Source organism: Ambystoma mexicanum, chromosome 3q, assembly GCF_040938575.1.
Source record: "Ambystoma mexicanum isolate Mex_15411 chromosome 3q, UKY_AmexF1_1, whole genome shotgun sequence".
Taxonomy (NCBI): domain Eukaryota; kingdom Metazoa; phylum Chordata; class Amphibia; order Caudata; family Ambystomatidae; genus Ambystoma; species Ambystoma mexicanum.
The window spans coordinates 987,727,974-987,752,377 of NC_090926.1; the positions used below are offsets into that span (position 1 = coordinate 987,727,974).

At 45.5% G+C, this 24,404-nt stretch overlaps 1 long non-coding RNA gene across 1 annotated transcript; it reads left to right on the top strand.

The window, feature by feature from the left end:
* The first annotated feature begins 12,094 nt into the window (after positions 1–12,094).
* On the top strand, positions 12,095–17,324 carry LOC138583148 (uncharacterized). Its single transcript, XR_011305169.1, has 3 exons — positions 12,095–12,245; positions 15,843–15,993; positions 16,836–17,324. It is a non-coding gene; the product is annotated as an uncharacterized lncRNA (long non-coding RNA).
* The last annotated feature ends 7,080 nt before the right edge of the window (positions 17,325–24,404 follow it).

A 24,404-nucleotide genomic window follows, 5' to 3' on the forward strand; every position in this document is an offset into this window, starting at 1 on the left:
AAATCATCATATCTAAACTAAAACCTTCCAATTGCCAAGGTGATGCATGCCCCGCTGTCATCATTAAGGAAGCCGCACCCAAGCTCGCCCCATTTATTACCTCCTTCATAAATGCCTCCTTTGAATCAAGCACCGTACCTGACAACCTTAAGGATGCCTGGGTCATACCATTAATTAAAAAAGCCAATCTTGACCCCAGCAACCCTTCAAACTACAGACCCATCACCACTGTGCCTTTCCTGCTTAAAATCCTTGACCGCGCAGCCTATCTCCAAATCCAGGAGTATCTCGAACGCAACAATCTACTAGGGCTGAGACAATCTGGTTTCCGTCCCAGGCATGGCACTGAGACAGCTTTACTGGACCTGAAAACCCAAATCGAGGACCTGAAAGACAAGGGCAAATTGGCACTCCTGCTCCTCCTTGATCTCTCAGCTGCCTTCGACCTGGTTGACCACCAAATTCTCTGTCATCATCTCAAAATCGCCGCCCACTTCTCGGAAGCAGCCACTTCTTGGATCAGTTCATTCCTTGCCAACAGAACCATGAGGGTCTTCTCTCCACTAGCAGCGGCTGACCCCTCCCACGTCCCCTGTGGAGTCCCACAAGGATCCTGTGTATCTCCCACCCTTTACAATGTGTTTACTAAACCACTCTTTGATATCCTTGATTATCTGGGTGTCTCCTACACTAATTATGCGGATGACACCCAGATACTCATCCCTATCACTGGTGATTTTGTAACCGATTCAAAATCTCTTAATACGGTCTACTCCGTCATCCAGGCCTGGATGGCCAATCATGGGCTCTGCCTTAACGACGAAAAAACAGAGTTAATCATCCTGGGCTCCCAAACTAAACTCGCGAAACTTGACGCCAACTACAATTCCTTCACTATTGACGGGATTGACATCAAAGTGGCCAATGTCACCAAAACTCTAGGAATCTACCTTGATTCTACCCTGTCCCTCACACGACAAACCAATGCAGTTGTCTCTGCATCGTCCTACACCTGCAAATTGATTACAGCCTGCAGGCCATTCCTGACTCCAGACAATTGTCTGACCCTCGCGAGAACCCTCATCTTATCCAAAATAGACTATTGCAATGCCCTATACCTTGGGACGAGCCAAAGAAATCTGGACAAACTACAGGTCACACAAAACAACGCCATTAGGGCAGCATTCAACATACCTAGACGGAATCATATAGCCACTATCAGACGCAACATCCAGTGGTCACCTATCTTGCACCGCATATCACTCAAATCACTTGTGCTCACACACAAGGCACAGAACAATGCAGCTCCAGCCTACTTAATATCACGTTTCTCGCATCACACAGCCACCAGACCCTTGAGAGCTGCCCAGGCGCACACTTTGGACATCCCCAGCTTCAAATTACGCTCGGCAGGAGGGTCAAGTTTTCCGGTCCTTGCTGCCAAGCTCTGGAACTCACTCCCCAATGCACTAAGGAACATTCCGCTTTGCCACGTATTCAAAACCAAAGCTAAACTTTGGTTACGGGAACAAGACATCCTGTAAATTTGTAACTGCTCACAGCGCGTACCCTTCTACTGTAACCTTGGGTACTGCTACTTTGTTGTTATTATCTATGTCATTTTCACCCGTTATGTTATACTGTATCATTGTCATTTTCACCGTTCATGTTATACTGTATCACTACCTATGTAACTGTTAACCTCTTCTCCTGGAACCTGTAACTTCTCCTCTGCAACTTGTAACTGCCTACTAAACATGCGCCCGCAAGCCTCCGGGCAAGGTGCGCAATACAAATAAATAAATACAAATACAAATATCAATGTATTAAGTACCCACCCGACGCATTTGTAGTAGTAATTCCATATTCTGCCAAGATGTCGATAAGAGCTTCCGAGTTGATACACGCGTCCTCCAAGATGGAATCCCAGGCAGCATATTCATCTATTAAAAACAATAAGTAGATAAATAAGCTTCTGTCCAGCCATACTGCAAATGCCCAAACCCGACCCTTGGGGGGAGGAGGGGAAGTGCTGGAGCGGGACCCAGCCCACAGGAACAGGTGTGGTGCATCAGCTGAGCTCTGGCCTATGTACTTCCACCCCCAGCATGTGGAGGGGGTGTTGGGGGAGGAGGGGAAGTGCTGGAGCGGGATCCAGCTGACAGGAACAGGTGTGGTGCATCAGCTGAGCTCTGGCCTATGTACTTCCACCCCCCAGCATGTGGAGGGAGTGTTGGGGGAGGAGGGGAAGTGCTGGAGGGGACTCAGCCCACAGGAACAGGTGGGGGCATCAGCTGAGCTCCGGGCTATGCACTTTCACCCCCCAGCATGTGGAAGGGGTGTTGGGGGAGGAGGGGAAGTGCTGGAGGGGACTCAACCCACAGGAACAGGTGGGGTGCATCAGCTGAGCTCCAGGCTATGTACTTCCACCCTCCAGCACTTCCCCTCCTCCTCCAACACGGGGGTGTTGGAGGAGGAGGGGAAGTGCTGGAAGGAACTCAGCCCACAGAAACCGGTGGGATGCATCAGCTGAGATATGGGCTATGTACTTCCACCCCCCAACATGTGGAGGGGGTATTGGGGGAGGAGGGGAAGTGCTGGAGGGGACTCAGCCCACAGAACAGATGTGGTGCATTGGCTGATCTCAGGGTTACGTAATTCCTCCCTGGGTCTCTTCCTGTTGAATTCGAGCTACCACGTGGCTGGGCCCAACAGCTGCTTTTGAGCTCTCTATATATATGCAGAAGGCTGGCAGGGAGCTCTCTATATATATGCAGAAGGCTGGCAGGGGTGTGGGGTGAACATGGATTGCGCAGACCATTGTGCATACCTTTTTGCAGCCTAACTGCCTTGAAAAGGACAGAGACCTCCACCGATGGCCCAGGCACCACAACCTAACCCTTGCAGAAACCCTGGGCCTTGCTTCACAAGCCTGTCGGACTCAGACCCATCACCCCAACATTTCTTATGAATATTATTATTCACCATTTAAAAAAAAAATGTTGTCTCATAATCTATTGGAAAAATATGAAATATGAATTTTTAATGAGCATATTGTTATTAAAAATTAATATTCATAAGTTTCCATTTTTTATATAGTTACAAATATATTTTCTATTTTTTAAATTATTTTTTTGTTTTTTTTCTTCTAATTCTTACATGTCTTATTATAAGTGTGGACACCCTGTCACATGATACTAAATACCCTCTGTAACACAGTCCCCCCTGGTCAACGCCCAAAGCTTCAATCTTATGTATACCTTACCGGACCTGCCCGTTCGCACTGAAGCTGTTTAATAAGAGTTTCACCCTGGTTCTCAGGATTGGCTTGTACCTACAGCCAAAAACAAAAAACCTGATGTATATATACACCCTACACGCTCCACCCCCTAAAGATGGCCGCCACTCAAACATCAGCTCCACACTTCCGGTTCTTTGTTAGGGCATCCGGGGGAAGCCCCCTTGGGGGACCTTCCTGCTAGCCCCGATGATGTCACATCCGGTGGGACACCTCCGCTAAGGTCCCAGTGCCTGTTAAACACACCTACATCACTTCCGGGGTGGGATTTTGCCCAGGCAAAACTTCCGGGGGAAACCCGAGGGGGCCATGCCCAGGATATGACATCATAGGGACCGGATATCGGAACCTGTCAAGGCTAGTTTGATGAGGAAAGGTATCATTCTTTACTACTCACTGGTCAGGCTCTGGCGTGGCTGACTTCTTTCTTCTCCGACCAACCCTCCCAGGTCCAACTTGGGTCCTTCCTCTGCGCTATCTTTTTCTCTACCTGTGGTGTCCCCCCAGGGGTCTAACCTCTCTTCTTGGCTGTTCAACCAATACCTGGCACTCCTTGCCCACTGCATCGCCACTCTATGCCTCAACTTTCAGTGCTATGCCGATGACACCCAGCTCATTTTCAGGCTGCCCTCGGCCTCCTCTTCCTCTCCTTTGCTCATCTCTGACTGACTGTCTGTCTGCTATCCAGGAGTGGTGTGCCACCTATGACCTCTGCCTTAATGCCAGTAAGACTGAGATTCTCCTCATCGGCACACCCACTCCCTCCTTCCCTGTAGCTCTCTGGCCGGAGTCTCTTGGCCCTCTTCCTGCTACCACCTGCAAGGCTAAAAATCTCAGGGTCATCTTCGACTCCACACTCTCCTTCTCTCCTCACATCTTTGATGTCTCTAAGAAGTCACACTACCAGCTGCACCTCCTCAGAGGTATTCTTCCTTTCCTCTCCTTCCCCCAGGAGCTCACTGTCTACAGAGCTCTGGTTCTCTATAGGCCGGACTATTGTAACAGCCTCTTTCTAAATCTGCCTACTTCTAGTCTCTGTCCTCTGCAACTTATCCAGAACAGGACTGCGAGACTTGCCCTTGGCCTCAAGCCCAGGGATCCTATCTCTACAGGACTAAAATCTCTGCACTGGCTCCCAGTGGCTGCGAGGAATACGTTCAAAACCCTCTGCATCGTTCACAAGGCCTTCTGGGGCCTGAGGCCTCAATACCTTCAACTCTCTCTTCCTAAATATCTTCCTTCTCGAGCTCTTCGCTCATCCGCCTCCAAATCCCTCAGGGTCAGTTGCTTCTCCAAGCAACGAGTTGGTGGTAGATCTCTTTCATCGGCTGGTGCCTCCCTCTGGAACAGCCTCCGTGCCTCCCTTAAACTTGAGGAGAACCATCTCCAGTTCCGGTAGCACCTCAAAACCTTTCTCTTTGCTTCTGCCTTTTCTCCTCCTCGTCTCTGCTGACCTCCTGGCTGTAACTGGAACTGCACTGTCTATCTGGACACTCTCTGATCTTGGGCCAGGTCCTTCCCCCACCAGCGTCACAGACCTGCACTGCCCACATGGAAACCCCTGGGACTGTTCTGTATCCCCACAGTCCCCCAACAGCCCTTGACACCTGATGCCTGCACTTACCCAAGCACTTGCCACATGCTGGCTGTTTATTTACTTATTGTTATCATCTTTCCCACGTACTGCACTGTCACTGCCCCCTTCCCACGCACTTGCGCGATCTAAATGACACCTGGCCTAGTAGGATCATTGTCCGTCCTCCCTTTGTTCCCCTCCCTTGCCTCGTCTTGCCTTGAAACACTTGTGTATAGGCGTGTTACAAATGCCACATCATATCATATCATATCATTCTGTACTCCATCCACCAGCAGTTCTGTGTCCTTTGATGCTTTTCTGAAAAACACTCCAAGTAGCTCTAGGGCTAAAATATACAAGGTAGGGGAGAATGGGAATCCTTGTTTTGTGCCTCTTTGTATAGGGAACGGCTCTGATATATATTTACCTGTTCTTAAATATCATATGTGGACCCATTTCATGAACTTCTTGGCTATCCCGTAGCTTCTTAAGGAGGCAAACAGCCATTCCCACCTGACAGAATCGAAGGCTTTGATGGCATCTAATCAGGGGTCAAGTCCAAAAAATAAAAGAGGGGGACTCATCAACAAATGCAACGGGATGTGACATTGTCAGAAATTAGCATATCAAGGTAAAATATGCATATTTCATTAAATTGGCTTTGTATAACCACCCAAATTGCAGAGGACAAATGGCATTTGTCTTTCGTGAAATTATGTCTGTGTTAATAATACAGGCCTAATACTAACATGTTTGGTGCTTTCGCTGCGCTTGGCCCTACGTTCCAAAATCGCTGCCAATAACTCATGTGGCTTTTAAAAATGCCTCTACTATATAGCTCCTTATGCATGCACTACGCAATCATGCACTCTCCTGTGTGCGCACACCCTCCCCCTGCTCCCTTGATGTGCGGATTAATGTTTGTGTCTCATTCGGAATCGCCCAGGCGTCCTCTCCTTTCAACATTATTGTCACAGGAAGTGCTGCATAAAGGTTATTTCACCTGGTCTCACAAATCCTTCCTAACTATGGGTGGTTACAAATGCAAATAAAGCCCATGTAGTTACTGTGGAACTCAGAAATGGTTAGCTTTGCCGCCACCTTTCTTCATACGCAACCACTTCCTGCCCCGACCCAAATTTGCAGTACATTTGAATAACCGATGTCCTCCCCATTACCCTAGTTTTAAATTGCCATTTTATAACAGCAACATTAAACCACTTCCCTAGTAAAAAAGAAATCCACTTTTTGGATTGTTTTGGGATTGCTTCTGGCTTGTTTTCAAGCTGCAGATTTTTTTTGGATTTATTTTGGATTTTTTGGGGATTTTTTCAAGCAAGGATTTATTTGCCTTGGGTAGGAGGATTTATTTTGGAGTTTTACTGACTTGTTTCTCAGTAAAAACAATCCACTAACACTAATTGGCAGGCAAGCATTTCTAAAGGATTTATTTTGGAGTTTTACTGACTTGTTTCTCAGTAAGAACAATCCACTAACACTAATTGGCAGGCAGGCATTTCTAAAGGATTTATTTTGGAGTTTTACTGACTTGTTTCTCAGTAAAAATAATCCACTAACACTAATTGGCAGGCAGGCATTTCTAAAGGATTTATTTTGGAGTTTTACTGACTTGTTTCTCAGTAAAAACAATCCACTAACACTAATTGGCAGGCAGGCATTTCTAAAGGATTTATTTTGGAGTTTTACTGACTTGTTTCTCAGTAAAAACAATCCACTAACACTAATTGGCAGGCAGGCATTTCTACAGGATTTATTTTGTATTTTTTTCATCTTGTTTCTCAATAGAACCAATCCAGCAACACTACACATTTTTACTGCATTTATTTTGGATTCTTTTGCAAGCAAGGCTACATTGGAAGATTTATTTTTGATTTTTTCCAACTTGTATCTCTGTAAAAACAATCCAGTAACATAGGCACACATTTTTACTTCATTTAAATGTTGGAAAAATAATGTCAAACTGCACTTAACTAATTTCTCCAGTAAATAATGCCCAGTCGCTATCATTCAGGGTGTATCAATTTGCAGCAATGGGTAGAAGGAATGCTAACACCTCGGCCATCCCATCTCCCATCGCGCCACCTGACTCGCTGGATGGTGGCTGACTGTCTCCTGCCTGCCACCCGGTACAGCTGTACCCCTCCTCTGTGCTCCTCTGTTTACCACCCCTGGCTGTATATCTGTTCTGTTACGTTTGAAAAAAAAGAATGCACCCGCAATTACTATTTTATTTCTTTCTTTTATTTATTGGATACTTTGTAAGTCCCCTACACATAAAATGGTGTTTCAAGGCACCTCAAGACAAAATAAAGGGGGCAGGAGAGAACAAGGAAGAAAGATAACAACATTCCGGCTATGCCTTGTGACATTTGGATCATTGGCAGCAAACCATGCCTGAATAGCCTACTGTCTCTACCCCAAACAATAAATACTATGTATGGTACTCTTAAATAATTTACATTTCTTATGCAGATGTAAGTAAACCAAGCAGAAAAGAAGCAGAAAAGAAATAATATGATTACCAGGTGGGGCTAGTGGCCGGCACTTGCTTCTGGCAGGCACTGGGCCACGATGGGGGGTTAGGCCAGAGTCCTAGGTGAGGCTTGTGCTGGCCCGAGCTCCGCTGGGATCTCCTAGCTCTAGTCTCCCCACCTAAGAAAACACTCCTTTTGGGTTTAGCTTTAAAAATGCCATATCACAGTGAGAAAACATGTCCAAACTGGATGTACAATGTAGGCCAGTCTTATAGTCAGGCCTGGCCGAAGAGGTATGGGGGCCTAATTCAACATGATGGTTGGGGGACCCTTTGCTTACAATGCAAAACAGTCTGAGGCACCTGTGGGGTGCATACATCATAATGGAGAGCAAGAAATACAGCCATGGGTTAATAGCTGCCGATTTTCCCATTGCACTTGCACGATGCAAATGCAACGTGCCTGAAGATCCTCTGTCTGTTCTCCCTTGTCTTCTCCCCTAAATTGCACTGGTAAAACTGCAAAATCGCTGACGGGCCTATTTGCAGTGTCTCAACTGTTAAATGTATATTACACACTTACTGTGCCTCTGGAGACTATTATCGTCTCAGAATTTCAAGGTATACTAGACTGGGGGCAGCAAGATCAAAATGATTTTCCCATGATAAGACACTTTAGGGAAGTAGTGAAATCAGGATTGGAGTCCAGTCTTGCAATTAAAGTACTTAACCACATATCTTCCCAGCTACAGCTTGTGGACATGTCTGGGTTTTGATGGAGATGGCTTAAAAAGTATGCAAATCACATGATAAACCACGCTGACAAACATTTCCTTATAGAAATATGTGTAACACGAAAAAGAAAAAAAACACAATTTTTGTTGCCCCAACCCATCCTCCTCCCCATTTTCACTGGAAAGCTACAAGTACCAGAAGTAATATAAGCCCAATCTCCAAGTAAAAACCACTGAACAGGTTATCATGCCATGTTCATTCTAGAGAGGAGTGCCTGCTACCTTTTTTGTATTTTTTCAAGGAACTTGGGGTTGGTCATCCTCCATTACCTGGGAGAACACAGACGTGGACCCCTTGCTCACTGTGCTCAGAGAGGCACAGCTCCACCTCACTGATGGGACCCAACAAGGCTGAAACACGTGTATGGGGTTGCTGTTGGTACTCTTGTTCAAAGGAGGTTTGCCTGGCATTTTGGTGCTGTAGTGTCCTTGTGGGCGGGACAAAGACTGATATGCAAATGGATATTCCTCCTTTGTGAAAAGTACAGTGAGCAAAAAGTGATGGCTGCGGACTCTCAAGTGGGTAAAAACCATTGAACAGGTTATTATGCCATGTTTATTCTAGAGAGGTGTGCCTGCTACCTCTTTTGTATTTAAGCTCCATGGGGTTTGCAAATGTGATTAGACACACAACAAAATGTATTTTGTGGTAATAATATGGTCACCTACATTTAGTCATTGTTTGACTAATAAAGAGAATGCAATTTAACTGTGCTGTTCATAACAAAATGTGTTTTAAAAAAGAGTTTCTGAGGAGAGTGGGGTTAAATTTGCTGGGTATACACTCTGTTCTATGTATAGTTATGGTATTCTGTTAAATGTCTTAATTTTGACACCTTACCACAGCGTTTTAAATGAGTGCTCTTTCCTGCTTATTTAGTTGGGAGTCGGCTTGTTTTGGGCTTCTTTTGCAGGGTCATTTGGCTTTTTTTTCTCGGGCCTGGCAGCGTGGGCAGCAATGGCGGCGGAAGAAGAAGATACGATGGTGGCCGTGCTCCTTGTGGGCACGAAAAACGAGATAAATACCATACCAGAGGTAAGTGTGCACACGTTTAGGGCACCTTTATTTATGTGGATGTGTATCTGGACACAATCTGGAGCACTGCGCACTCCACGAATATCGAGGGGCATGGAGGGGAGATGCGGGAAAAAAATAATCTTATTTCAAAATCATGCTGGAAAGGAAGGAGGCTCTGACGGACTTATTCTGTGGCCCGAGGGACTGCTGAGGGAGGGTTAGAGAGGAATTCAGGAGGTGAGCCCCGGAGCAGTGTGCTGATCGAGAAACAAAGTTCACCCGTCAACACAAGCAGGCGCACTCGCCATCTAGCCCAGCACAACTATGAACTGGGGATTTATGGCACAGCCGGTTCCCCGTATGTCTCCTTCTCCCATTTCCAGGGCAGGGCACAACTGTAAACATCTGTCTACTGGGCAAAAGAGAATGGCAGTTCAATCTCACTGCTGTCTTTGAACGCGAAGCTTATCCTGTGTCATGCGTTACTTATTCACTTCAAACTGTTCAGCGCGCCATTAAAACCATCTAAACGCTGCGCCTGAGGGTTGAACACTAAACAGTTTGGTACCACAGTGACCGGAGCTGGATCTTTGAAGAAACCGTGCATGTATTGTAAAAACACATTGCAAAATGTTGCGGCCATTGACCACAGTACTGAAATTGCCAGAATCAATGACCCTGTAGAAGGGTCAGATGGGGTACTGGGTGTCACTGCCTGTTGGATCAAAGGACAGTGGCTCAGAGCAGGCAGGCAGCACGTGCATGGTCGAGAAACCCAGGTCTAAAAGGATGACTTAAGAGACCATCCTGGAGTCATCCGATGATCATCAAACTACATTAGAAGTCATTCCCACATCATCAGAAGTCATCACGCTGTTAAAGTCATCAGCAAATGTCTCAGAATGGTGGGTGATGAATTGGGGATGGGTTTAGGATGACTTGCTGATGATGCCAACATCATCCCTATTTTAGAAAACTCTTTGTTCCTGATGATTTTAGGATGACTTGCCGATTACGTCAAGAGCATCAACAGGTTTGCCCCAGATGATTCTGGGATGACCTGCTGATTACTTGAAGAGCATGTTAAGCCCTGATGATTTGGGGATAATTCTGGGATGACTTGCCGATTACTACAAGAGCATCACCATGAAACATGTTTATGTATCGCAAACTATTCTTAAAATTGGGCTTTTTTCGCTGCCGGCTGTCCCCGGGATAACCACAAGTTGGCGCCCCTGGTACTGGGTGCTGCACCGGGAAACATCCAAGATGTATTGAACATGTAAAACAAAACGTTTCATGAAGTAAAATATTTCCTGATATTTGTTCAGATTCAATATAGCCTGCATACGAAAGGAACACAATTGTAAAAAAAATAATACTTGTTACTATTTCAGTTCGTGCACACCATACTCATGTGTCCAGCAAATGGCAGCTTCTAAATACGTTCAGCACTATGACTATTAAAACACTATTTGAAATGCATACACAGCCAGTCTTACTGTTTTCGCTTGTGCAACATATAACCATTGTCCCCATTTGTACCCTGTACATCAAATTATATATATACTGGATAAGTGAACGAACTTGCTGTTGTTTGATGGGCTGATTTCCTGAAATGGCGTACGACCACAATATATATATATATATATATATATATATATATATATATATATATATCATGGCCTGCTGTAGCGGCCATGTAGTTATGGTTAAGTTGCTAAACCCATAGGAAATTAACCATAACGTCCCCTTAACAATGTTTTTTATTGAATGAATATATATATATATATATATACACACACACACACACACACACACAGCACTGTGTAATAAAAATGCGTATCCGGGACACACAGATCGTTGAAAACGTGTAACTGTCCTAATTTTATGTTTGCATTCTGGGACTTGTAGTCTTGCCGTTGTAATGGCGCTACAAATCCCGGAATACAAATAAAAAAATATATAGGCATTGCCCTGTAGGCCAGTCCAGGCCTGGCAGCATCCTGGCAATGTAGACATGGCTCTCTTCATATGAAATCGTGCAGGTCAGGGCATGGGACCATTGGTGGAGGGCTTTGCAGTTCCCTCACTGGGCTGTCTCCATGTAGCTTTCATCTCGGGTCAGGTTGCCTTGGCAGACCTGCTGGGCTGCAGGTGCTCCATTTTTAAAATGTAAACTGCTTTTCACTTTACCGAAACATGGGCCCAATTCTGAAGTCCATGTAAAATTGGAAAAGTATTGTTCCTTGGTGGAACAACACTTTTCCTAAAAGCACCGTATTCTGTGACATTAAGAATGTGGGGGTACAGACATCAAAGCTTCCAGTGTCCCTAATATGGCCTGACAATGGCCATAGTGCCTCTGAGGAGTGCAGGACAGGCACTGCCTGGGGATTCTCCTTGCAGAGCGCGAAAAGGAGTTAAAATACGGTGCTGTGAGGTATCGTTAACATCTATTGTGCAAGTCTTTCCTATGTAAGCTGCACATTTCCCAGATGGCTGTACCACTTTTCTGATTTACTGAAAGCATAAAGACACTTTTGTAAGTCAGAAATGGCAGAGTTTTGAGAAATGCTCAGAAATTAGAAAATGGCAGTTTTGAGAAATGTTCAAAGTGACACCTGAGAGAATTGTGTCTTTATTTAAAAGTTTTCAAGCTTCAGATTTTTTTTCCATTTATTTTGGATTTGGGGGATTTTTTCCAAGCAACGATTTGTTTGTCTTGGGCTGCAGGAGTTTTGGGGATTTTTTTACTGACTTCTTTCTCAGTAAAAACAAGCCACTAACACTACTTTTTATTTTAACTTAGTATATGTGTGTTTTCTCTATGTTTCTGAATTGTGCTGTTTCTTACTTTTGAAACCCACTCATGGCGTTTACATGTGCGCTTGCTTTTTTCGGTTAATTTGGGTGGGTCAGCTTGTTTTGGGCTTTTTTCGTACGGCGATGCAGCGCGTTTTTTCCTTCCACCTGGGAACACTGGACACCAGCTGAGCAATGGCGGACGAGATTCGAGCGTGGATCATGCTGCTGGGATCGATAAACAAAGCCAGAATCATTGGGTAAGGAGCTGATGTACACGTTTTAGGCTTTATTTCAGAGTGAGCCTTTTGCATAGTGAGGAGTGTGTCTCTCGGGAGCCACACAGGTTGTGTTGATTTATGAGGCAGACTCTGCCTTTGTAGTGCGCGCTCCCCACGTCCAGCGCCCCCATCCGCCTCCTTGGACCAGCGACGCCATTTCTCCGTGAGCCTCCAAGCAGGGAGCACTGTTGCAGACCCTTGGTGTATATCATATGTTCTCCTGCTAAAGGCCGGCACAGTGCGTTTATCTGCAGGACACCGGGATGTTTTCCTTCCCTGGATAACAGGCTGCTGGCACATTTCATTACTTTCACACGGCGCAGCTCTAACCTGCTTTACAAGTGATATTCAAGCAGGCTAGAGCTTTACAGGAGAACATATAATATACACACGTGTCTGCAACATTGTGCTCCATTGTTTTCATACGACTTCAATGATCCAGCGTCATATATGCCAGCTATGGCTTTTGGGAGTTTCAGTCCAAAACACATCAACGTACCATGCAGCTGCAATTGTACTCGGAGCTGGGATTGGGTGTATGTGTATCATAGGCAGTGTGGGAGGCAAGGGGTGCAGTGGGCGCGCCTAGACCTACTGCAATTGATTTACTGGCACAACTGCACTTTATCACAAAACCAGCTGAGTTTTCGGGAGGGGCCAATGTATAGGACATGACGCATGGGTGGCACCTCAAAGAAAAGGAGCCTACAGTCGTAAATCCTACTTTGGAAGCTGTGCAGTTAGAGCAGCATCTGTGGGGTTCGATGGGGGGGGGGCTAATTTAATGAATATGTTGACCCAACTGTGCATTTTGAAAGCTCACTGAGGCCACGACTGTGTTCAAAACGACCACATCCCTTTCAATTTACCCGCATTTGGCTGTCCTCTAAGAAATTCATACAGATTAAGAAAGTTCGTGCATATGTAGCCCCTTTTTCCCCAGGTCTAACTTGGGAGCCTGCACTTGAATGGGACAATAAGTGGGGGGGGGGTGGTTTGGAAAGATAGCCACAAGGATAACCTGAGGCGTTTCACACAGTACACATTAGCTCTACATCGTGTGCCATCATCTGGGTGTAGTTGGTCACAGCTGTTTCACTGCATTTGGTGAAAGGCCGTTTTGCCAGGTTTTTTTGCTGCATTTTTGTTATGGGGTTTGGGGTAGGGGAAAATTAAGTAATTGTGGGTGTTGGGAGTGCGCCCCCATAGATAAATGGGGCAAAATGGGCAGGCGCCGTGGTGGTCCATCTCCCCTTGAATCATCTTTCCCTTCCCTGTTGATGCTCTACATTCATGGCTGCCTCTCCCTTGCCAGATGCCTTAGAAATATTGCCTTCTGCTTTCCTTAATCGGCTGTTGCAAGACCCCCCCCTGTGGCATGGAACATGCACATTCGCAACCACTGGAATGTAAACATGTCTGTCTTCAGCACTTAGCAATGGCTGGTTTGCTTTCGTCTTTGCAATTTTTTTTGGCAAATGGCCTGAACGATGGCACATGAATGCGGTTGCACATTGATGGTGCCATTTCACGACCAGGTCCATTCCACTGAATGCCCAGCACCTCTGAAAAGCTGGTGGAGATGATTGATCAAACCGCAGTCGCTTTGACATCTGTGCAGAGCCTGCTGACGCAGGTTCGAATCCCGGCAGCCCCAAACTCAGCCTTTTATCCTTCCGAGGTCGATAAATGAGCACCACACACCGTGGGTAATAATAAGCAGCACTCGGATACCTGAGGGTTCGTAGCACTATATAAATGCTAAATTATTATTATTATTATCCTGGCTCAGTTTGTTGGATCAGCCTGACAAAAGCACAATGTTGTATTTGAACAGCAGAAGTAGTTATAAAGCAACATACATTTGAGTAAAATGGTTATTCTTTAGGGCAGGGGTGCACAACTGATTTTGACAGTTGGCCAAAAGTACCTTACATGATGGCTATAGTGGGCTGAAAAGTAAATGTGGGCGGGGTGGTAGGCGCAGCAGGCGTGGCGGGAGGCTTGGCCCCACCCCTCAACCAAACACTATGCCCCATGGCGCTCAACCAAACACTATGCCCCATGGCTCCCCCACCCCTCAACCAAACACTATGCCCCATGGCCCCCCCACCCCCAACCAAACACTATGCCGCATGACACCCACCCCTCAACCAAACACTATGCCCCATGCCACCAAGCATGCACCATGCATACATACTCATACAGACCCAAACCCCCCCACACCCAACTCGGCACACAAACTCACAAGCATACACCAATACACTATGCACCCATACAGACCCGAACTCCCCACCCCCCAACTCGGCACACAAACTCACAAGCATACACCAATACACTATGCACCCATACAGACTCGAACCCCCCCACCCCCCAACTCAGCACACAAACCCACAAGCATACACCAATACACTATGCACCCATACAGACCCGAACTCCCACCCCCAACTCAGCACACAAACTCACAAGCATACAGACCCCCAACTCACCATACAAACTCGCAAGCACATTCAGGCAGTCGCGACACACACTCCCCCTCCGCATCTCAACACACACTGCACTTGCACACAAACACATTCAGGCAGACCCGACACACACTCCACCGCTGCATCTCAACATACACTGAACTTGCACACAAACACATTCAGTCAGACCCGACACACACACCCCCTCCGCATCTCGACACACACTGCACTTGCACACAAACGCATTCAGTCAGACCCGACACACACCCCAACCCCGCATCTCAACATACACTGAACTTGCACACAAACACGTTCAGGCAGACGCGACACACACCCCACCCCCGGATCTCAACATACAAGCAGCACAAAGATCCAACAAACACACACGCTCGGAAGACAACAAAGACTTTCCTAATGGAGGGGGCCGATGCTGCTTGCCGGCCGCCCTCCATTAGGAAAGTCTTTGTTGCTGGCGGGCCGGACAAAACGGCATGGCTGGCCGCAACTGGCCCGCGGGCCTTAAGTTATGCACCCATACTTTAGGGTATATCCTACTTTTTTCATCTTAACACTTCCAGACTTGTTCAGTTGCTTCGTTGAACTGCTTTGTGGCTGAAGGCAGACCTGGTTAAGACATTTTTTTTATCACAGCAGTAGTGGGTTTACAACTCCAATTAAGTAATTAACTCTTAGAATACTGCTTTGAAAATCACAGGCAGGCACTTTAAGCGCAGGCACTTTAAGCGCAAAGTCTGATAAGGCTTGATTAAAGTGAGCTCAAAGTTCCCATAAGGAGGTATTTTGGGAGGGGCAGGATCTGGGTGTAAATGGCCATAGGGATTAAAATGACCATGGGCAGTCAATATTTCGGCAAATAACCAAACGCCTACTGGCTTTGTGTGCCTAGGTGTTCACCATTTCAGAAGTTCAGGTAAGACTGGCACCTGCCCGAGACACTTCCATGGGTGGGTTCCTAACAAACTTCCTTACTTGCTGGGCTGTGTCTGGGTACCCATCTGGCTCCCTGCGCTGGTTCCGGGTCTTGGTAATTGTCATTAGAATGCGTACTGTATTAAAATGGGTAATATTAATATTTGTGCTATTATTTCAGCATACTGGGACACAGTGGATTCCTGTCAGCAGGTAGCAGTTGAGCACTGCTTGGAACTGGCCGTTCAGTGGATATAGAGGAGGCGGACAGGAGCCACAGAAAAAGTTTTCCCGATACAAATCCCAACCCTGGTCCATCAACTGCATCAGAGGTAAGTGCCATTGGAGTTAACCAAAAGTTGGTTTGTGCCCTTATGAAATAAATAAATGCTTTTTCTCTATCCAAATACTATCGGTTGTAGGCTTCTGTGTCTCCACCCCAATCTCAAACCCTCCTCCCCAACATTCCTATGAAGCCATAGGGCTTCTAGACGACTGTGTCAGAGGGTGGGAAAAGGTAGCTCAAATACTGTGGCTCATGTATTAACCGGTTATTGTCCATCACTCATTATATGCCCACATGCAAACATATTGCTTTGTCCATTACTTATGACCCGTTAAGCTTCAAATGTCATAGTGGTGTCCTATGTTATTTTTTTAGATTGTTACAAAAGCAAGCACGCACATAGTTAAATTCCCATAGGTATATAATATCGGCATCAGTTGGCCCGGGAGCCAAATTTAGCTCCTGGTAAGCATGGTGTAAAGCTAACCAGGCTCTTCAAGGCTACAAACAGGGCTAAATAGCCCCCAGCTCCGCTCAATTTCAAACCCTGTGTATTTGTTTTGCTTGTATGGCTCCTTTACCAATGCACTGTCCATGGGGGAAACACGAGATTGGTAATTTCTTCACAATATACCAATTATGGAAAGAAGATAAACGGAGAGCCACTTCCTGGGGAAGTGACACTAATCTATATTAAATTCTAAGGAATTGCCATGGTTTCAACCAGATTTACAGCTTTGAGAAATGTAGTAATTCGAATTACGAAAGCACATTAGAGGGTGTACAGTGAAAATTGCCTATGCTTTATTTCTCACAGCCATGTGTCAACCAAAAAGTACTTTGCTTGCTCTTTTCAAACTTTTTACACAAATCTTTTTTGCGTTTCAGAATGTATCCATGTTAAAGCCAGGGAAATGGGCTTTCCAGTACTCTCTGCATCCGAGTGCAGAAAAGCCCTCCAACACAAAATTGGGAACTACCGGATGAAGAAGGAGCCAAACCTCGTCTTTTCTACACAAGTGTAGTTCCACATTCCCTTGCTCTTTTGCCTCGTCCTGGATACTAGTGTGACTCCCTGGACTAGTTCTCTTTCCCCTCTCAACCTTGCTCCCTGGGCTGGTCCCCACCGGACTCGCTTGCTCCCTAGGCTGGGCCTGTATACTCGTGTGACACCCCTGGACTGGTTCCGTGTTCCCTATCACCCTTGCTCCCTGGGCTGGACCGAACCTGACTGGTTCTGGGTCCCCTCTCACCCTTTATTTTTAAATTGTGAAGCACTCGTGTTTGGGATTGCTACAGTTGTGTTTTTGTGCTATGTACACAGTGTCCGATTGAACCTCTGCCTCTTTTTAATAAATATAGTCGGGGAAAAAAAAACGTGTCGCTTCTTTTTAAATATAGTTTATATGCCATTACATGGTCTTGACTTTCATGGCCATTTTACCTAAATGACTGTGACCTAATTAGTCATCACTATTGTTCTAAAGGCAATTCAAAATGCAACTCTCTGAAATGGGCAGCAATTAAGCCACAGTGACGCTTTTAAAGCCCAATTCAACAAGGTGCACCAAATGTGTTTTTAAGCATTTCTTTTCAGGATTATAGTAAACATTATTTTTGTTAAAACTCCTAAATTTATTTCCAGCTCATAAACCGAAACAATGCCTATATTGTTAAAGAATATTTTTGGGATTGCTTTGTTGTTTTGATTTGTAAAGTATTATTTGGTGACTACATTAATTGCTTTTGGATTTCAAAAGGTTTATTTGGGGATTGCATTGCATTGCTTTTGGATCTCTACGAGGGTACATTTAGCCAAAAGGAAGCCAGATGTAATCCGTTGCTTTTGTATTTATTTAGGGATGGCACTGCTTTAGGATTTTTATAGGATTGTTTGGGGATTGCATTGTTTTGGGATTTTTGCTGGATTGTTTGGGGATTGGATTCTTTTTGGATTTTTAGTGGATTGTTTGGGGATTGGATTGTTTTTGGATTTTTAGTGGATTGTTTGGGGATTGGATTGTTTTTGGATTTTTAGTGGATTGTTTGGGGATTGGATTGTTTTTGGATTTTTAGTGGATTGTTTGGGGATTGGATTGTTTTTGGATTTTTAGTGGATTGTTTGGGGATTGGATTGTTTTTGGATTTTTAGTGGATTGGATTGCTTGGATTGTTTTGGGATTGCATTCCACTGAGGATTGCTAATTAACATATTTCAGGGTGCATGAAGCCAAAAAGAAGCCAAAAGCAATCCTCTCAGTACAATGGGAGTTTCTGGAGTTAAATAGGATTTAAAGAGGATTTAAATGTTTGGGAAAATCCAGTAGCAATCCACTTTCAATCCAGATTTTTTTGGTAGGGTTTCTCTTACACTGAGGCACACTCAGAAATGAGCATATCAGAGAGAATTCGAATGAACATCAGGCACGACCATCCGTACGTACCCTGCACACAGGCAGTACAGCAGAGGCTGCATCGGTGCTAGATATTCCCACACTGATAGGACACAGAGTGGGCTGCAGTGCGGTATGCTCAGGTGCTCATCAAGCTTCCGCAGGCGCATAACAGGCATAACGCAAGAGCAGCGCTCCAAGCGGCCAGCACAGGAAACAGAATGGGCAGCAGCGGTGCAATCTTGCTACCCGCGGATATGGTACACCATGAGCAACATTGACAGCAGAACGAACAGGCATAGAAAGTGCTGAGAGCATTTCACACACAGTCACACACATAGACCTTGTGTCGAAACCTCTCCAAATTGGTATATATGTTTTGGAATTTACAGACATCTTTTTTTAGAGTGAGTATTGTGACCAGTATAAAGTGCAGATTCCAACTTCCATTACTCATTCAAAGTGTTTCTTAAAATATAAAATGGCGGCCATTCTTTTCTTCTCGAAATGCTCCTTGCTTTTGTGCAAATCGCCAGGCTTCGGTTCTATGAAGAGATACAGTGTTTGTGACCTAGCCTCGGCCACGCCCCTTGGCCACGCCCCTTAGAACCTCGTTCCCTCCTCACAAGGAGGAGGGTGTTCCCAGAGCAATTATTCTCCAGTACTAGGTACAGCACAGGCACCTAACTGTAAGGTGCCTTGACATGAAGCATTGCAAGCATATGTCGTAGAAGTCAAGCTTCCTTGACACACGGAGTGGACTTGATGTCTTAGAACTTAACATTCTTAAAAACTGTCGGAGTGGTAGGAGCAAAGGTGGATAAGTATCTGTCTCGACAAGTCAAAGGCTGGTGGTAACCGATCTGCTGCCTTGATTGTGATTGCCAGGCAGGATTCCTCTTGGTGGTGGGAGCCATATCGTCAACGTATCACCAGCTTTCCCACAGGACTGCATGTAGACTAAGCCATGCTTCTGAATGGGCAGAAGCTCCGGTATTACACACGCTGGAACTGCTTCTATAGAAGCCTTGATTTTCAGTACAAGCAATACAGGCAGGAGACAATAAAAGCATTTGTTTACGGATCTCCCGATGAGCAAGGACAATGATGTATGAGTTAGGAGGGATGCGGACAGGACAGGCATCTTGTGTTACACATTTCGCCTTTTGGCTATATGGGGCTACCTAATCACTAGTAACAATGGAGAATACGTTATTGAGGAGGATGCTGGATTTACCAGACTCCTTGCTAATTGGATGCACTCTAAATTGAGGATAGTGCAAGCCTGAGTCATGTCTTACTTAGTTTGGGGTCTCTATTTGGACTATTGGGACTGGCTTGAACACACTTTGTTACAGGTTTTACATAAAGTTGATGCACCTTGTCGTATCTATAGGAGGAGACATGTGAAACACATGTGTAAAGTGGTTTGCAAACCCGAACTCAATAGATCATAACCGCGGGAAGATTCTGAAGGATCTGTGATGAATCAACTTCCGGGGCACCAGTGGCCAGGGGTGAATATCGGTTCATAAACCAGCAATCAGCCCCACACCTCCAGTACACCAGAAAGGATCCGACTTGATTGGAAACACAATTAAATTATAAACCTCCTTGTCCAATTTTGGCAACGTGGGCAGAATAGCAGGCTTATCTCTGGAAGGTCGTGCATCATTGGTTAGCTGCAACACAGCGAAAATACATTTACCCAATGATAAAAGGGACTGTCCAGTCAAGGTTGCACCAAAAATATCGGCTTTATTTATATCACAACAAACTGTTCTAGCAACACTACGAAATACAACCCACCCTGTAAAGGAATGCAGATGACAGGCAGTTTCAAAGAAAGAAAAGGTGTGCACTCTGGATACTGACAGGAGGGTAGTCAGTATGGTTAATAACCACAACAGTGTAAGGTTACTTGGCTTCAGGACAAAGGGCGTAATGGATCTTACTATAGCTCTAGGAGCCTTTCAGGAAGGACCATGGAGACAGAACCACAATGTACCTTGTGTTGAAGGTGTTAATCATGCTCGACATTTTTGAGTCAGCTTCAGGGCGCTTTGCAGGCTTCTGCGACAGAGTTGAAGGCGGGAATCAGCTGCAGGTATCAGGGGAGAAGACTGTTCGGTGAGCAAAGCTGGATGAACAGCTGCAGGTTGGCCTACACACTGGCTCTGGGTCTCAGTGCTAATTAGTGGTTCTGAAGCACTGGTCGAGACATCTCAGATGTCTTTAAGCGACTGCAGCTTTGACAAAGGTCAGCGTTGCAGTCGATTGCAGCTCGAGGAACTGACTGGAAAATGTCCTTTAAGTCGGAGGTCAGTAGATGCTCGTTAAGGCACTTCTCCCAGCTTCTTCAATAGGCTTGTGTCGTCCTTTAAGGTGGATGGCCCACATCTATGGAGTGTGTTGAAGGGAGCTGGCTTGTCCTTGGTTGTAGGTTCTGAGACCTTCTGGCACTTCCTACCTAGGACGCTTGCTGCAGACCCTAGCAGTGTGCTGGCTGGGTACCCGTTCTGGAGTGGCTGGAGAGTCCTCTGAGGTCTTTATTTCCCTCTGTTCCCTATGAATTGTTTAGGGCAGGGTTATTTCTTCCCTCTTTGGATACCCTGGCCTTCCTTCACTGGCAGAAGATGTAAGTCAGAATGTACCTTCAGCCAGGGTCCAATGATGAGTTCTTCCTGCTACTCCTTGCAAAGTCTTCAGATGATCTCCCAAAAGAAGTGCTCAGCCCGCTTTTAAGGCCAAGTGCTCCACAGTGATTGGTGTAGGATATGCCCACCTTAATGAACGAATCCTGGAATATCCACCAACAATCTCCTGTATGATTAGGTCACAACCAGAGTGCTTTGCAATAGGAATGGTAAAGGGGTGAAACTAAGTGCCACCCATCTTCCTAGCTGTTGTTGATCAAAGAGTCTCTCTGGTTAATGAATCTCTCTGTGGTTCCTGTTTAAAGCAGCAGGCCTCCATTGAAGCTTTGACGAGACCAGACTCTCTGGCTCCTGCAAATCACATTCTCTTACCTGATGACTGGGGTCCCCATACCGGTGAGGCTTACTGTAAGCATGCAGTCCCTGACATGGCATTTCACTGTCAATGACACTGAGGGCAGGAGCTGGCTTCAGGTTGACAGAGTTGCATGTGAAAAGTTGTTGGGATTTCCAGTCTACTTTGTTAACCTCTGCAGCCAAGCCCCATGTGGGCACGTTTGAAGTGCATTCTATTAGTATGATAATCGCTGTCACCAGATGCAGGGACCAACAAAAGATAAGGATGGATCTATGGAGCCTTTCCTTTTTTAGTTAATCAGGCTGGCCATGGCAAGGGAAAGCTTGGACCTCCCCCTTCCTGGAGAGGACACGTGTACTCCTGGCTGTCTCATTTCAACTAAATATGACAGGTCAGACTGTGCCTGTAGGCTGTGTCCACCCAGAGTACACAGGTCTATCAGATTGTCGTGGTGTGAGCACAGGGAAATGTGTGTAGATTAACCCCACGCATTTTTGTGAGGTTGGTCTACCATCATTCCATTTAATTGCAAATTTACAAAGAAGCCCAAGCAAGTATGGGTGGATGGTCGAATTCCTCACAGGATTGCTACCAAGTGGCCAAGGGAACTGTCAGAGGAGGAAGAGAACTAAAGAACATCTCTAATAGTTCACATTTCCCGGCAAAGTACTCAGCACTGAGGGAAGGTTTCCCGTATTGGGTCCATAATGTGCAATCATGTATCCTGCTCATGATTCTTCAATTTAACTTGCTTCCTCTCTCTACTGTAACAGGGCAACATGGAATGTGATTTATTCTACCCCACCTCTTGTAATTCCGGGAAATTATAGTTCTATTGTTAAGGGAGCATGCATTTGCATAAGGATTAGTATTAAATTCAGCAAGGACTCTAAGTGAATCATTTATGGAGACTTCAAATTGGCTTTGCCTGGATTATGGCAATGGCAATGGTCAGAGGCATCAGGGTGACATACGTGATAGCTATGTTTGTGTTGCTAAGGAGTGAAGGCTCTGGGCCGCCAATCCTGGCAAATGGTATGTAGGGAAGAGATACCATAGTTTTCTGAAGGTTAAGGCTCAATGTTTCGAACTAGAAACACTGAGAAAGAATTACCGCCATTACATAGAAAGTAGACAGGACATAATAAAGCATGCCAGACATTCCTCTAAGACAGTGGCTGCACACCTCTATGGGCAAGGGGTGTGCCCCCTTGCCTAAGCGGCAGGCCACCAAATCACATGAGTGACTTGCAGCACAAACCCCTGTGTGCTTTATCTGTGCGGGGGACGATTCTGCCTGACTCTCCGCAGGAGAACATCCCCGCTTTTTGTTTTGTTTGCTGTGGACCCCTTCTGGCTCCTCAACAAATGGTGTGTCAAATAATGCGAGCCGGTTGGGAGTTGAAAGACAAGCCCTGCCGGCTCTCATTATTATCCCAGCAGCTTAGACACACTACCTGACAGGAGAGAAGTCCACTCCTGTCTCTCAACATGTTCAGGTGGTGGTCCTCCTCTCATGTCAGGCAGCGTGTGTATGTGCTTGGGAGGAGGGGAAGGCCATGTGGTCCTCCCTATGGCTGCGGGGGCGGTATGAAGGGTGCATGGAAGCAAGGTAAGTGTTTTTTTAATTTAATGTGTATTGATGCATGCATGAATGTAGTGTATGCATGTATGTTTATGTTTGTTAATATGATCACTGCATGCAATGAGTTGTATGAATAATGTGCAGGTGAAAGTGTTTGTATTTCTGTATGTTTCTCAGCCACCACCACTACATTTAGGAGAGGAAGATGCTGGGGCATGGCATTCTTATTTGCTTTAACATTGATACACACAGTACCATGCATCAAGGGTAAAGCAAACATGGTAAGTGAAGTGTTTTTACGTAGATAGACAGGCCTACATTAAATGTAAGCCATTCTATCCATATAATAACACTTACCTTTGCTCTACCCTTGATCCACAGTTACTGTGCATCAAGGGTAAAGCAAACATGGTGTAGAGGAGAAGCTGAATGCCTTTGCAGGAAGCCCCTCCCCTACTTTGCCTATATGTTGGAAACCGGAAATTGCGGCATGTGCAACACCGGTAAAGATACCTATACCATGAAGAGACTTTAAGACAAGGTATCCACTGAGAAAACCCTACATGATGTATCCCTGAAAAGTGACGGTCTCCTGAGGGAGATGCCTGAAGAAGTGTGAAGACATGAAAAGGAGAGGCTGGTGACGTTACAAGAAATGAGTGTGACACACTGAGAAGGATGACCAAAGAAGAGAAGACATAGACCTTATAGAACAAAATGGCAAAGTAAAGAATCGAGGAGACTTTTGTGTGTGTGCGGAATGAAGATTGCACATGTAAAGAAGCACTGTAGAAAATGCAAGTCATTTTATAACTGTACAGATGCCATAAGGCAAGTAGACTAAGTAATCGTAAAGGGTGGCTATACGTAGTGAATAGACTGCAGGCGGTGCCTACAATATATATATATGTAGAATCTGGACATTCAATGTCACAATTTTAGTAAGCTCAACCCTTGGAGGAAGGAGGATTGATAGCTGTGTGTGTGTGTCGCAGCAAAGAAATAAGCAGAGGTTCGAAGATGGACCAAAGGAAGACTGCTTGGCCTGGTGTCAAAGGATGAAGCAGCCCAAACGGGTTATCAGTTCTTGAAGAACAGTGAATGTGAGACGCCGAGGCATCCCTTGTTAAGTTGCAAAGAGAGAATACCATGAGTGGCAAGTTTCTTCATTCATGACAATTGAATGCTATAAAATGGAAATGGGTCAATTCACGGTCTCCTGTCACTTGAGTCCAAGATGGAAATAGATGTGGGAATGCAAGCCTGAACATTGATAATAACATGCTCACATTCCCTCATAGTCTCAGAGACGAGACGCGACTACAAGGCCAGGTTCAAAGACAATCTGAATGGCAGAAGGTATGAGTGATGACAGATGATGGGCTAATTGGGTGGGAAGGTACGGTCAAGTCCACCCATCATCACCTTGGGTATGAGCTTACGTGCTGTTAGAGAATCAAATGC